Source organism: Peromyscus maniculatus, chromosome 13 (genome assembly GCF_049852395.1).
Source record: "Peromyscus maniculatus bairdii isolate BWxNUB_F1_BW_parent chromosome 13, HU_Pman_BW_mat_3.1, whole genome shotgun sequence".
In the NCBI taxonomy this organism is placed as follows: Eukaryota; Metazoa; Chordata; class Mammalia; order Rodentia; family Cricetidae; genus Peromyscus; species Peromyscus maniculatus.
The window spans coordinates 7,649,916-7,663,040 of NC_134864.1; the positions used below are offsets into that span (position 1 = coordinate 7,649,916).

Here is a 13,125-nt window from a genome sequence, read left to right on the forward strand (position 1 = left end):
CTCTCTTGGCTCACAGGAGCATTGCCAGTTAGCGTCGCCTGGGAGACAGGAGATGAGCCCCTGGGGATGCCTTTGGGAGCGAATCTTGAAGGGTTGTTGGGGTGGGAAGACCCACCCACCCCCACCGTGGGCGGCAGCGTGCCCTGGCTAGGATCCTGGACTGTGCAAGGGAAGGAAGGAAGGAAAATGTGCGGCAGCCTGCCGCCATCCCTCTGCTTCCGGGTTGTGGAGGCCATGTGACCAGCCACCACCTTGGTTTCCCTACGGTTACACCATCGCCTTGAACTGTGAGCCAGACCAAACCCTCCTCTCCCGTGAGTTGCTTTTGCTGGGGTTACGTTGTCACAGCAGCAGGGAAGGTAACTCAGACCCACAACGGGCCATGCTCAGGCAAAGCTGCGTCGTCGGGGCAGGGGACGACTGCCTTTGGGTAAGCACAGTGAGATCCCTGCTGTGGGGGAGGCTGAATCCTCCTGGGGGTGAGTGTGATGTGGACAGCAATGGGTCTAAGACACGAGTGGCAGCACCCCAGAGTCAGGCAGACAACAAATTCCGAGACCTGGAGGAGAGCCACAGAAGGCTGCCATCGGGTGTTTTCTAAGACTGTTGCGTAGTTGAAAGCATGAGCTGTGCACAAAGGACGTGTCTCCCGTGCAGCAGACACTAAGTGCATTATGCAGATACAAAAATCAACTCCATAACGTACCTGCCACATTAGCTTTTGACTCCTAACAGGTGGGGCCGGCACTCACAGACTCGCCGTTCCCGCGGGAATCGATAGGCTGTCGCTGTGCGCCTGTGATACCTGCCGTGCTGGCGGTGTTCAGGGGTCGGGGCTGGAATAAAGCAGCAGCAGGATTTTGTTGTTGGTTTGCAGGCCTCCTCTCGGCCGTGGCATGGCCATTGCAGTTGGTAAAGTCGTTAGCATCTTTGCGAGACTCCTGCCCTCCTGCCAGGGGCTGGACTTTCCCACGGTAGCCTTGGGTAAGACTGGCCGGGTGCATTCACGGGCTTCCTAGGCCAGCAGGACAGGGAGGCGGCTGAGTATGATTTCCTGTAGCATCAGGAGGGGAGAGGGAGGTCTGTCTGCAGACTACCAGAAGAACCTCTGGTTGTGTTTGTGGGTCTGGCCTCCACGGTGGTCAGGGCAGGAGGAGCAAGTAGGCAGCAGGGAGGTGATAAAGGGTTCAGGTGCCCCTGTGCCCCTTTACATGGAAGAGCAACACATAGGGGTGTCCCCTAGCAACCAAGGCAGACAACAGCATCCATGGTGCTGAAAACTCAAATCAAGGACCCTAGAACACAAGAGGGACAAAACAACACAACCCATGGAGTTTTTACTATAAAGATGGGGTTTGCCAGGCCTGGCAGGGAAGTGCCGCTTCCTAGATGACATGGTTTGGGGGTTTCTCAGGGGGTCTTGCTTTTACACTGCACCGTATAACAGTTTCTCGGCTGGTGCTTTCTCTCTCTCTCCTTCCTCTCTTTCCTCTCTCCTCTTCTTGCCATCCGCATTTGAGGTGAACCAAGTCTCCATGGCGGTAGCTGAGCCTGATGCCAGCGACGCTCATGGTCAGCTTGTGTTTTTTTCCCCCTAGGAGAGGGGGGCACAGCAACCCCCCCCCCCACGTCTGTGGTCCTGGTCCCTGGTCTCGTTATTCGTGTGACTGTACTAAATTGGATTCTCTGTCCATCATTATTAAAATGTGAAGTGTGTCGGTCACAAAGCATACATTTCAGGGCAGTTAGCTGAATAATTCTTTTCTTTATGATCCCAAATTACTGCTGAGCTCTGGAGAGGGGAGCAGTTTAGCCAATTGTTGCCATTTGAGCTGGATTTGTGGGTGATTAGCTCCTGGTCGAAGCCAGTCCCAGCCTGCGCTTTGAAGCCCATGCCGTGTGATTTTCTCAGCGGTGAGGTAGGAATAGACGCGGCTAATGACAGGAAGGTCGCGCGGGTGATCTGACCTGTGTGGGGTGCAGGTTTGGGTTTCGCAAATAGGGCATCCACAATAACCAGTGTGTCACTAACCCCGCCGTGCATAATCGGGGCTTTACAGGATGGTTGGAGATGCTGACAGCTCAATTAAAGTGTAACCCTTTGTACCCGGCAGCCTGGCAGAATGACAGAAATATTACTAACCAGAACAGGGAGGGGGGTCACCAGGGAGCCGGTTAAAGATCTAGAATAATCCCTGCGTCCCCTCCCCCACCCGAGCCCTGTGCAGGGCAGGCTGGGGAAGAGGCCTCTGCTTGTGCAGTGTCAGGGCCCGCTTTAAAGAGGGAGGGGAGGGAGCGCAGTTTTGGAGGCATCCCTGCTGTTTCTATGGAAACACTCCAAACTAGAGGGAAAGTTGAACTGATTTAGAAAGGGGGTGGAGCTTATGTCAGCTGGCCGTCATCCACCCAAAGGTAGATCTGAGCACCTTGTAAGCGATCTTCCAGAAGCTCTCCTCTCGGGGTGATGTGGAAATACCAGGTAATTGGGAATGTTTTCCTGCACACAGCTAATGGTTTCTCTGTTATTGATTGCCTTTGGCTGGTTAAGAGCCGTCTTGATCTTGATCATGACAAGCTGTCTTGATCCATGGTGAATCGGTGGTCTTGGCGTTTCTACCACATCCTGTGAGGTGCCAGTCAGTGTCAGACCCCACACCCTGTGAGGTACTGACATTAGAGTCGGGAAGCAGAGCCAATCCACAAGGAGATGTACTATGTGTCTTGTAGAGTGGGCCGTCACTAAGAACCTGAGACACACCATCAAGTGTGGCTCCTCATGGGAGGGAGACCGAAGAGAGAGAATGCAGCCTGTGTGTTGTGTGTGGTGAGAGAGGTGTGTCACTCCCATGTCTAGTGTTGACTGTGTCTCTGCCTGGAACACTGCACAGCCTGTCCATACACCCGTGTGCTGATCGTTTGAAGCCACCATGTGGAGGTCCCCCAGGCTGAGGCTTAAACAAATTTTCCTTACTGTTCTGCAGTCTGGAGGTCAGGTGTCAAGATACAAAAACACTGGTGTCTCCTGAGGCCTCTCCCTTGGTCTGTAGATGGACGTCTTCATGTCCCACTTCCCTGTTCTCATAAGGACGTTTGTGCTCTTCATTAGCGCCCCTCCCCAACATGGTGGCCTCACTTTGATGTAATTGCGTCTGCAGAGATCCTGTCAGCATTATGGGGAGCTGAGGGTTAGGACCCCACATCTGGACTGGGAGGTGGGCACAGCTAAGCCCCTGGCGGCTGCTGCTAGGGGATGTCTCTGCTTGTTTAAGCAGAAACTGTGAAGCCCAGAGCCTGTGACTCTGCGGCTCCATGCAGAAGCCAAGGGGCAGATAGGATTCTCGGCTAGGGAAGGAGAAGAGAAAGGGCGGGGTCTTACGGTTCTGAGCAGATGGCTGCTGGCCTCTTTCCATCTCCTCCGTCCCGCGGCCGGTTTCAGCCAGCCTGCTCTGGAAGGAGCAGGAGGGAGGGAGGCGCCACAGCTTGTGGGGCTGTGCTGCTTCGCTCTCTGGTAATTGGACACCAACTTGGACAGTTCTGGGAAAAGGGAACTTGGACTGAGAAAATGCTTCCTAGGCTGGAGAGATGGCTCACAACCAAACAGATAAGAAAAAATGCTTCCTTCAGGTTGGCATGTAGGCAAGTCTGCGGAACATTTCATTATTATTATTATTATTATTATTATTATTATTATTATTATTATTATTAATGTTTGATGTAGAAGGTCCCAGCCCACATTGGCAGTACTGTCTCTGGTCGTGTGCTCCTGGGGTTGTTTAAGAAAGCAAGCTGAGCAAGCCAGTAAGCAGCATCCCTCCGTGGTCTCTGCCTCGGTTCCCGCCACTGGTTTCTGATAGACTCATGCCTGCATTTCCGCCCTAACTTCCCTTAAGGATGCACTGTAACCTGTAAGCCGAAGTAAATTCTATTCTTTCCACAGTTGCTTTTGGTAAGAGTTCATCACAACAAACCAAGACAAATAATACGTCTTGAATTGCTTCTCTCTTCTGTATAGGATATAGTGAGTTGGAACGTGTTCTGATAAAACTGTATTTACAAGCAGAGTCGAAAGGTCAGACCAGGCCTGCTGGCTGGTGTGTCACAGCCATGGTCCTGTAGAGTGTTAGCATTAGTACCCTTTCAGAGAGTGTGTTTGTTGGGGGAAACTGTTAAGATGGCTATGTGTGGGGGCTGGAGAGATGGCTCAGTGGTTAAGAGCACTTATTGCTCTCACCGAGAACCCAAGTTCAGCTCCCCACCTGCACATGGTAGCTTATAACCATGAGTCCAGGTCTAGGGGATCCAGTGCCCTCTTTTCACTTCTGGAGGCACCAGGGACACACATTGTACACATCCATAGATGCAAGCAAAACACACATGTGCAAAGATAATTTCTATAAGATAACTGTGTTCAGGAATTGGGATCACATATGACAGGAGTCTGCAGTGATAGATGTTGCTCTTCTCTGCTGTACCAAAGACAGTCTTAAACAAAATGCAAGCACCTGCCTGGGACCCTTGTGGGTTTTAGTTGGGGATCATTACAATCACAGTCTCTCTGATGCATCAGTAACTGAAGTGCAGCAATTAGATCAACCCTGGCCATTTCTGAGTAAGACAAGAGGGGTAATTTGAGGTGTTGCAGAGCCCTTAAATTTCTTACTATGCAAACAGATAAAGGCTATGAAAGCCTTCCAGTTGATCTGGGTCGGGATGTAAGTACGCATTGGTGCCCGGGATCAGCACTGACGCCAGCTGTGCCAGAGTGATTGACCAGCAGGAGGGGTGCCTCTGCCCCCTCAGCCCAGCACAGAGGTGCAGCACCTTCGTTTCCTATGCCTTGAGGTCCAGGCCTCTCCTTGGAAACTTACGTACTGTCACCGGCATGAGGCGGCTTCACATATTGAGACGATAGAATAGGGTGGAGACACTTCTGTTCTGGATGCAAGCGACAGTTTAAACAAGTTACACGTGGGGCTCCTCCACGCAGCCCCCGTGCGGCCGGCCAGGTTTCTAGTAATGGAATTCCATCCACCCACCACTTTTCTTAGTTTTTTTACAGCAAGTTGTAACATGAATCCTATGGTTTGTATAAGTGTCCCCCAAGTCCCATGTTTGGAAGGCTTGGTCACCAATCTGTGGCACTCTAAGAAGATGATGGAACCATGAAAACATGGAGTGAGCTAGGTCATTGGGTATATATGTCCTAAAGGGAGATAACTAGTCATCCACCCCCTCCGGGCTGTTTCTTTGCTTCCTGGCCACTGAGAGGTGAGCAGGCCACTGTGACCTCCCATTGCGATGAGCTGTACTGCCACAGGTTCCGAGCAACGGAGCCAAGAGACCCTGGAGTGAAACTGCTACAACCAGAAGCTGAAGTAAGCATTCCTCATGGAGTGATCCTCTGCGGCATCATGTGTCACGGTGACACCAAGCTGACTGGCAATGTTGGGGGAATCTTAGTTAGAATAAAATATCTATTGTAAACTCAACAGTTTAGTGATTGGCAGGCAGATCTCGGGGATGTCGGTTGAGGAAGCTCACTTTTCTCGGAGACGTTGAAGCAAATCAGAGGAGCCTTTAGCTCCTGTGATGAGAATCTCCTCAAGTAGTACAGACATGACACATGATTGCTTTAGAACTACACAGAACCCAGACCGCACTCTGCGTTTGTTTGGGTTTTGCGTTCTTCTGAGAGTTGTTTTCATTGTGTGCCCCAGGACTCACGTGTCACCTTCTGAGCAGCTGGGTCTGATGTAAGCACATCCGATAAACCTCACTTGTTTTGGATGAGTAGAAACCTCCTGCATTTCTGGCAAACTGGTAACTTTTATACTTGATTAGGGGATAAAATGTCAGCGCCCTCTCAGATACAGAGTGCCTCATCTTCTGTCTCTGTTAAATCTCATGTGTGTGCTTTTCTTAAACCAGATACACACATAGCCCAGATGTATGTCTAACCAGGTAAGGAGCATGTTGCCGGGAGGGAGGGGACCTGGGCTGGTCAAGCTGGCTGGTCATCCCGTCTTTACATGGGTGACCATGTTTCAGCTGGTGCTCCACTGCCATGGTGGAGCCTCCCATCATGTTCCCTGTTTGTCACGACAGTCCTTCTCCGAGCGGGGACCAGCACCATCCAGCCCCTGAGACTCAAAGACTGATTTGACTGGGAAAGACCCCCGGACTCTAATGCAGTCAATAAATCTTTGTTGGTAAATAATTGCTATCGAGCAGAGTTTTAATATAAATTTATGAGTGGTGTTTTATCACAGCTTGGGGCTGCGGCAAGCAGTGAGTGATGGATTTCAGATCGCACTACATTCATTACATTAACTTAGTAAGTTATTTAAAGCTTGTACACTTAACATTGCTTTTGGCTTTCAATGACCTCTTGGGACTAGAAGCGTACACATGACGAATAAAGAGATTGCAGCGTGGGAGACGGTCCGGCTTTTTGCTCCTGTGCCATAGAGGATACCTGAGCAAAGAGCAAGACATCCCTTCCTGGGACCCTGATGTTTTGGTTGTAGATCATTTTAATCACAGATTTTGTGATGCATCAGTGAATCAGGTGTAGCAATTAGACCAACACTGGCCACTTCCGAGGAATAATAGAGGCTGTCACAAAGCCCTTAAATTTCCTCCACAAACATAGAGGCTGTGGGAGCCTTACAGTTGGTCTCGTGGGGAAGTGGTTCCCAGGGAGGCAACAGAGCCTCTGGCAGTGGGCGGAAGCGCAGGTGCCTGGTTCTGTCACTGCCTGGTGCTTTGGCTATCTGGTGCTAGGTAATTGAACCAAATCCTGGTGGTTTAAAACCACAGTGGCTTGTTGTGTGTCATATTTTGGGGGTCCTGGGGACAGCGGCTCTCCTGTGCAGCACAGGTACCTCCGGCTGGAGCACCAAAGCCCTTCTCTCACGTGTATAGTGTCAGCAAAGGAGGGGTCAGAGGTCAGTAAGAAGGCTATGACAGTCGTCCTTTAGGTACCTCGTCCTTCTCTCAGGCAGAGTCTCGGGACATCCCATGGGGCATAAAAGCCAGAGTTATCCGGCTCCCTCAGGCTGAGGCTGGAACTAGCACAGATGATCCCCACCACACTCCACGAGGTAGATTGAACCAGGGGGCATGGGGTCTGCGCACCACCGGGGCTGGGGTTTTGTAGGTCTTCTTTGAAGGCTCTGGCTTCTGTCTGCCCTCCCACAGCCTATCCTAGGATCCCCAAAGTCTCAAGTCTTCGGGGTTTCAGACTGGAAGTTCATGGTGTGGTCGTCTGCACAGGCACACCTTAGTGAAGTCCTTGGACCTGCCCGCACTGTCTAAGACAGGGATTCAGAAGATGAGCTGAATTACACCCACGTGACGTAGCAGTAGCCCAGTGACAGAACTGCAGCAGATCGCTGCATTCTAAAGAATGCAGTGGCTACAACTGGCCCACAGGTGTTCTGAAGGTTCAGCCAGGTACCTGTTCCTAATGCCCCCTGCCCTAGATACAGGGAGTCCTGGGTCCTTCTTTCTTCTCTCTTCCTCAAGAAGTGTCCTCTATTAGTTGCTGTGTGGCCATCTCACCCTGCTTCCTTCCTGCTGTGCCTAGGAGTCACTGTCCAGACCCCAGGCTTCGTTTTGAACCTTCTAGCATTTTAGTTCAAGATTATACAACCTTTTTCTTTTTTTTTAAAAATTCTTGTTAGCCTTCATTATATCAAGGCATAGGCCATTCTAAGGCACAGAAACCTATCCGCTATCTCCCCAGTTCTACACAAAAGGCAACTGACTGGCTAATGACATTTTTCTTAAGTTCTCAAGAAAGGGTCAGACTGCCACATCTTACATAAGACCCTCATTCGTGCCCAGGTCTTAACTGCCATCTTTGTGTGCATTTGATCCAAGCTCTGAGGCTGGGACTTCTCCAAAGGTTTCTACCATAGGAGGAGCAGGCACCGAGGAACTATTCTGTGATGGGTACATTGGTGTTTGGACTTGGGAATGTCTTTTCTGCTTCTGCTCGGGAACTCACTTGGCCCTTTCTTCTCCCCAGAGTTGGGGCCAACAGTGCTTTCAGCGTCCAGTGTGGAAATCCTGCTGCCGTGTGCACAGGTTCATGATGGAATTGTGCATGGCGTTTAGTCTGTGGGTTTATTAGAGGTTCTGCTGGCCTGTGGCCTGGCCACCCTTGCTCAGCCTCAGACAATGCTGCCTCCTTCTCCTCAGAGCTAACATTCCCGAGTCCTGCTGGCTTCCCAACTGACTGGGTCCACACCCGTGCCACGGGGTATTTGTTTTCCAAACACAGTGGTATGAGATGCCAATTTGCATTCTCCACCCTGGAATGGACTGATCTGAGAGATCGGTCATTTTGTCATTTCTTGTGACATCATGGTTGAGGACAAAGCAGAGTCATACAGAGCTCACCCATGCTAGAGCTGCCCTGCCTTTTTTTTTAAAAGCAGGCACACACACACACACACACACACACACACACACACACACACACACACGCACGCACGCACAATTGCGCATATGTGGGTATGTGCATGTAAGTTTAGGGGCTGACAGAAGAAGGAAGAGGAGGTCCGATCCCCCAGAACTGGGATTACAGACAACTATGAGTTATCCCATGTGGGTGCTGGGAACTAAACTTGAGTTCTCTGGAAGATGCACAGTTGCGCTTGGCTGTTGAGTCATCTCTCCAGCCTCCTCGCCAGCTTTAATAACAAGTGTTAGATCTACATGGACAGTGTCTGGTCCTTGGGTGCCGTGGGTTGAAGCCAGTCTTGGGCAGCACAGAGACAGTGTGAGATGATGGACTAACACAATGTGCAGATGCTCACTAGCCTTCTGCAGGCTCGTGGTTGCGGGTTCTGGCTTCCGGTAGACTAACGATTGCACATGCGGGAACAGACTTGTCTTTTGAGTGAAGCCCAATATTGTCCTGCAACTTAAAACACCCAAATGAATGTGTCAGCCTCTGAGAGGGAAATGAAGCCTTCACAAACGGATGGCTGTGCTGGTCGGCAAGGACTGTTGAAAGCAAGGATTGTCTTCCCGTGTACCACATTGGCATCTGAAAGATGGGCGAAGGATGCATCTTGACGTTCTGCTGTGCAGTTTTGCCCCAGGTTACAGCCACTCAAAGAGACTTAGAATCATAAGGGCCATTTGCACGCGCTGACAGGAGCCGCCCGCCTGTGTCTAGACAGCCAGGAGCCTTCCGGCCTCTGTCATCTCCTGGCTGTGGGGACTGTGGCTTTGTGTCCTCTGAAAGTTTAAAATGAACCGTTTATTTGGCTTGCCTCTTTCTTGGTTATTAGAGATGGGTGAGAGTTCAGGATGGCAGAGCACGGAGCTGCCTGCCTCACCGCAGGCCCTGTCCATCCTGGAAGTCCCTGACCGCTCCATGTCGTAGTAGAGCCTGGAGGACCCCAAGTAGAGACTGTGCACCATACCCTCCTAGTACACATAGAGCTTTGTGGTTTAACTTCTGGTTGATTAGATTGTGGAACAGTGGTTGTCACTCTGTACTTGAGAAAAGAAAAAGGAAACGTGTTTTAATCATGTAACAGCCAGGTGCTCTCACTTGGGCCCCATTGGTGGCTCTAATTATACCCCATCAAATGAACTTGGCCTTATAACGTGGAAGTAGTTCAGGGGAGCAACTGTCGATGACATGGGCCCAAAAGGTGTCCTGGGGCTTGTTGAAAATGGGGCTTTGCAGGAGAATCCTGGACCAGGCGTGCATTTCGGTCCTGAGGTGGAAGGAGCCATATCATGTCTTCCTCCAGTCTCTGTATGAGCTGCTAAGAAGGAGATCGCTCTTGGTTTTAAGGCTGTTTTGTAATTCGGCCGCTTCTGAAGGCCTCACTGTACCACGACCTTGCCCTGCCCCTGTGTCTGCAAGCTGGAAAGTGCTCACTGTACACATTTCACATTTTAGAATTCCCAGGCCAGGTGACACTCAAACCACAAATGCTTGTATTTATGAGACCTTTGAGTAACAGCCCTACGTGGGCCAGGATGTGGCCACAGGGGTGTCTCCGAATGGCCAGTCACATACTGGTTGTCAGGCTGGAGCCTTGTCTGGGGCTCTGTGCTCTGCAGACCTGTTCTATCCAAGGAAGTTGCCGCTCGCTGTGTGTTGGACTGTGACTCTCAGTGTGTTGTCTGCAGCTCTCTCATGCAGCCCGCAATCCAGGGTTGACTCACCCTGTCTCCCAGCACTCCTGGACTGGGTTATCTCACAAGTCCTCCACATTTGCTGCCAGGCTCTAAGAAACCAGTGTCTGGTGCAGCCAGGACTCTTGCCTGCTCAGGACAAACTGATCTGTGTTCTGTGCAAAACTCTTCTGAGCTGTTGCCAATATTTTCAACGAAGGAGCTTTCTGCGGCAAGTCCGGTGCTGCTGCTTGTACTGGGGAGACATCTAGACGGAACAGGACTGCGTACCCTCCGAGATCTCTGCCGCATCCCCACAGTGGTAACACATGATGTGCTGTGTCCTAGCCGCGGTCTCTCAGCGAGTCTGACGTCTAGCTCCTTCGGCCCTGTCCACCCTGTTCCTGAGTTGGCTTGTAGGTTGAGAGGCACTCTCACCTGGCTCCTTGTTTTCTTCCTGCCTGGGAAATGTTCGTAGATGGATGCTTCCTGCCTGCTCTTTGGGTAGTCCACAGAGCCCGGCCTCTGCAGCCAGCTGCAGTCTACAGTCTAGTGTCTGCATTTTCTGCAGCTGAGAATGGTGTCCATGCTTTTTCTCACTCTGAACACATAATGGGTTTTGTGGGGGGGATTGTTTGTTTGTTGGTTTGGTTTTTGAGACAGGGTTTCTCTGTATAGCTTTGCTCCTTTCCTGGATCTCCGTAGACCAGGCTGGCCTCGAACTCACAAAGATACGCCTGCCTCTGCCTCCCGAGTGCTGGGATTAGAGGCGTGCGCCACCACCGCCCGGCTTTTTGTTTTGTTTTGTTTTTAAGACAATCACGCTCTTTAGCTCTGATTGTCATAGAACTCACTATGTAAACCAGTCTGGCCTCGGACTCCTAGACATCTGGCTGCCTCTCCCACCCTAGTGTTGAGATTAAAGGCCTGCGCCACAGTGCCCAGCTTGAATACATTGTATTCTGTAGAAATTTGAGAGTTGGATGGGTTCCCCAGGACAACCCGAAAAGGAAGCTCCACCCAGTCCTGTCCCTTGGCTAAGCTGGAATTTCTTGGTAGCTGAAGAACATCTCTGTAAACTGTGGAGTGCTGTGAAATTGGCGGCTTACCTGCAGTATGTAATCTGGCATTGCTCTCGAGGGAACCCCAGTCACAGGTGCCCACTGAGAATGCTAGGTGCCAGCCCTTACATTTGTGCTTCAGAAAGGGGGAACCAGCGGTCCCAGGCCATGGCTGAGATACTCAGGAGTTTCTGCTGTGGGATCAGGGTGCTCACTGTAGCTGGGAACTATGGAATTCACGGCCCAGGGTACGGGCAGGGACAGGAGGCCTGCACTTCACTGTAGTACCACATGGCTCTGCCTGTGTGGCCAGTCTCATCTACAAGGGAGCCTTGTGTTCCTGGTTCTGCTACCTCTGGCCTGTGATTGGTGGAGAGCAAGAGAGTCAGTGCTCAGGGAGGCCAGGTGCTGGGCCAGTGCTTAGGCCACAGAAGGGGTCTTCAAGGTCCTGCTGGCCACAGCCAGGACATGTGAACAGGAGATGAGGGGCTCAGCCCCCCTTACAACCTTGAAGGGCGGAGGTCAAGACAGGCATGTTGAAAGAGGTGGTCCTTGGACAGGTGGTCACTGTTCTTCAGGCCCACCTACTCTCACAGTGTGAGCTAATCCAACTGAGTAAGCCAACGGTGTCCTCCAAGGAGCAGTAGGATTTATTCATGATTCTCAACATTCCTGTTTTCCTTCCTGGTAATATTACTTTCATGGCATCAAAATAGATTAGCCTGGAACCAGCAAGATAAGATGGGTGAGCACGTAAAGACCCTAGCTGCCAAGCCTACTGACCCAAGTTCAATCCCCGGGTCCCACATGGTGAAAGGAAAGGACTGATTCTTGCAAATTGTCCTCTGACCCTTCAGACGCATGGACAAGCTCATACACACAACATACATGGCCTCTCACCCTTCACACCCTCCCTCCCTCCCTCCTTCTCTTTCTCTCTCTCTCTCTCTCTCTCTCTCTCTCTCTCTGGCATAATAAATATATACATAATAAATAAATAAATAAATAAATGTTAAACATAAAAAGTCTTTTTTAAAAATGGATCCCTTTTTTTTCCGCTCCCCAGATAACTGTGAGGGCCTCTCCGCGTGCCTCCGGTCTGACCAGTTTCTCCTCTTTTCCTCTGTAGCTTCCACTGGTGGAAGGATAGATAATTAGGAGTGTGGGGCTGGCTCATGAAAGTGCCCACCAGCCTCCCAGAGGAGTCGTGTTAGCCATCTGCAGGCGCTTGCCTGAGCAGGAAGGGACATGGCCTTCTGAAGCCTGCAGCATCCCTAATCTTCCAGTGACATGGCAGTGACCCTCAGCCCTCTGTATTGTTGAAATTCCATCTGAAGTGGATGATGGGAAAATGTGAGCCCACTGGAGAACTTGGGTGCGGCTTTGTGTTGCTGGGTTAAGAATGGGAGCTGTCCATGTGGAGGGGACGTGAGGGCTTGAAGGATGTTGGTTTATTATTGTGTCCGTGGGGTGACTCACGGTTGCCTGGTTATTTGTTCCTCTCAGGGGAGCTTCTTTTGCTTTGGTGTGCAGCATAAACGTTTTCCTGTGTCAGTTTTTGCCACATGCTTTCTTTACATGATAAAATCTTACAGAGCAGTGGCCTTCCAAAGGTTCCTCTGTGGGTTGTTTGGATCTCCCAGTAACAGGTACTAATTGACCAGATTCCCTCGCTGGGATTTGAAGCTTGTTTATAAGTAAACACTGCTGTATTCTCACAGTGTTGATTGACATGTGAGCTCCTTCCGGTCACTTGTGCAGGCTGGCCCGATTTTCTCCCACACGGAGGGAGATCCCTGGAGAAGAGCAGGATCAGGAAGGCAGGGCTGGGAGTGTGTCTCCACATCCCCAAGGGGTCACGATGTATTTGAGAACCTATAACTTGGTGCTTCGTCAGTCTGGCTGGGTTAGCTAGTGT

The 13,125-nt window shown here is 50.9% G+C and overlaps 1 protein-coding gene across 18 annotated transcripts in view; it reads left to right on the forward strand.

Moving 5' to 3' along the window:
- The window catches only part of Agap1 (ArfGAP with GTPase domain, ankyrin repeat and PH domain 1), a 467,544-nt gene that overhangs the window by 277,896 nt on the left and 176,523 nt on the right, over window positions 1-13,125 (forward strand). The gene's annotated exons all lie outside the window — the stretch shown is intronic.